This window comes from Xylocopa sonorina, chromosome 15 (genome assembly GCF_050948175.1).
Source record: "Xylocopa sonorina isolate GNS202 chromosome 15, iyXylSono1_principal, whole genome shotgun sequence".
Lineage (NCBI taxonomy): Eukaryota > Metazoa > Arthropoda > Insecta > Hymenoptera > Apidae > Xylocopa > Xylocopa sonorina.
The window spans coordinates 3,640,569-3,643,171 of record NC_135207.1 but is presented as its reverse complement, the minus strand read 5'-3'; positions in this window follow the sequence as shown (position 1 = coordinate 3,643,171).

Genomic DNA, 2,603 nt, shown 5'->3' with positions numbered 1-2,603 from the left:
GGAGAAAACGGCGGTGATAACACGGATAAATTGAAATTAGTTGCGATCATCGAGCGAACTTTCCACTGCCGCGCCTCGAGGCGTTTCGTCGCGCTGTTTCGCGCGGATCAACCAGAAAATCTACACAGCGAGAGTAGAAGAGAGTTCGTTCGACATTCACAACGATTTGTTTCAGTCGTCGTTCCTTTTGGGCGCCCGTGTAACTTTCAAGACACATTTCAATTCATCGACATTTTACGAGATAACTGAAACTTTATAGGCTGGTGTGACTTGAAAGTCACAAAGTGAATATATCGCTATAAAATTGTTTAAATGCAAACATTTCTTTTCACTTTCATATATCGGTTTATTATTTGTCGTCGTTTTGATCTTAGTCGACGAGACTCATTTCCCTCTGGTGTATAGTTAACTCTCTATGGGCTCGTGTAACTTTCAGATCACATTTTACGAAATAATTGAAACTTCATAGGTCAAACTTGAAAGTCACAAAGTGAATATATCGCTATAAAATTATTTAAATGCAAACATTTGTTTTCATTTGCATATATCGATTTATAATTTCTGACTTTTCACTGCCACAATCTTTCTTGGATTTGAAACAACAATTTGGCCCATAAAGCGTTAAAATTATTGCGCGTATATACTAGGTTCAAAGGACCAAAGGACAGGAAAAGGGAATAAGAGATCCAGTATATCTCGATCCACTGCACAGTCCAGCTTGTAACTTTACATATTCTATTTGTGAATCGCGACAAATTTCGCGACATATCGACTCTTATCGTTGCTCGTCTTCGTCCGTCTTATTTGATCGGGGCTTTGAAACGAAATCCTCGCTCGATCTGGCGAACGCGTACTCTGGCGTGGTTCACGATTTTCCACCGCGTTCCGTTCATCAATCTTGAAGCGAATAAACAACGCCACGCTCCCGAAACCGTCGACGAAAACAATGCTGGCCGCGTCTCCGTCGTGTAAAACGAACTTTATCATTCGCATCTGGCCCGGTTTGTCGTGCAATTTCCTCGTTTCCTGCATGCACCGCGCGTGCTTATTCACTGAGGGGAAACGCGGATGCGAAACAAAGCACGGTAAGTACATACTTACCGTGGCGAACCTGCAACCGTTTCGTATTATATCGAGAAGCTGCCTTCAGTTTACGAATCGAGCCTCGAACGGACCTCGTCGCGTGTTCGCGAAAGCGTGACACCTTTTGCTGTGCGAATACAACGTCATTTATGATGCACGACGAACAAATTTGCAAGGACCCTCTTCAATAACACCGATAAAGGCGATTCTCGACGCTGACAGATAACGATCGCGAAGGAACGTCGAGTCACCCTCCTGCAATTCTTCCCCTGTAATACCCTATTAAACGCATGCCACGTTCGACGTAATAAAACGAAGGGAGGCGATAAAAAAATAACGCCAAGGGGATCTCGAAATTAGTCGACGCATCTGTCGTCCGAATCTAGGAGACCAGACAGAGGGTGTACTCCCTTTACTCCCTCGCGACGATGACGACGCGCGACCGCAGCCCCGCAGCAGATCGACCGATCTGCGTATAATCTGTTTAAGTTTGCTCATTTGACACGCGCGACTAGCCCACGATTCGATACGGGTCTCCAGCTTCGTCGACCCTCGACATCCACCGCAAGCGAATCCCTTATGAGCGCGACAGATGCGTCCACGGATCATCCCCTAAGTACACAGGATATCTCGTCGTGCATGTTTTATTCGGACGCGCCCCCCACGGCTCTCTCCTCGAGGACGTAAACTCCCCAGTAATCTGATCCTGTACACGGCTCCTCTGCGCCCAACGTCTTGAATTTACGATCCGCGGGGCGGATACTATTTTTGTCGTGGCTTGTTTGCGAGGATCGTCGACGCAAATCCGCGCGAAAGAATATATCTGCGCGTTACATCACGAGCGCAGGTTAACAAGTTAAGTCTGAACAGCAGCGGCGAGGGTGGCTCGCGCGGATTTGCCTGTGTTTGCGTAGTACACCCCTGTTCGGCCAAAGGGAATCCACCAGGGGCCACGCTGACTCATTGAACATTTTAAATCGCCGCGATACACGGATCCGTCCATGGGCCAACGCCTTCGTGAAAAATGCTAATTTTTTGCAACCTTTTTTTTCGCAAGCGTAAGCCAGCGAAAGCCGATCAAGCTCGCCGTCCATCGTGTTTAACCGGATGAGCGCGGATATTTTCATTAATTCCAGGATCGCGCGCCACCCGTCGATCGCGTCGATCGAAAACGGTCGACCAGCGAAAGATGCGTCTGGCCACGGAAATTAGTAACTTATCGCGCGGCAATTTAACGACGGAAATGGTTTATCGCGCAACAGTCCTCGCGATTTATCGCCGTGATCCTCTCGCGCGCGTCCCAACTGCAACATCGGGAACGATAGCGCGGTAATTTAATGTTTTCGCCATTTTGCACGGTAATGAATGTAGCCACTTTGATGCTCCAGCGATTTTACGCGTTTCGTAAGTATGAAGAATCGGGAAAATTAGTGCTGTTATTTGAGTCCTGTGAAATGAAACAAATGAAAATCGTGCGCGATAGAAAAGCGTGGCGATAATTCGCGATACGATCTTTTTTA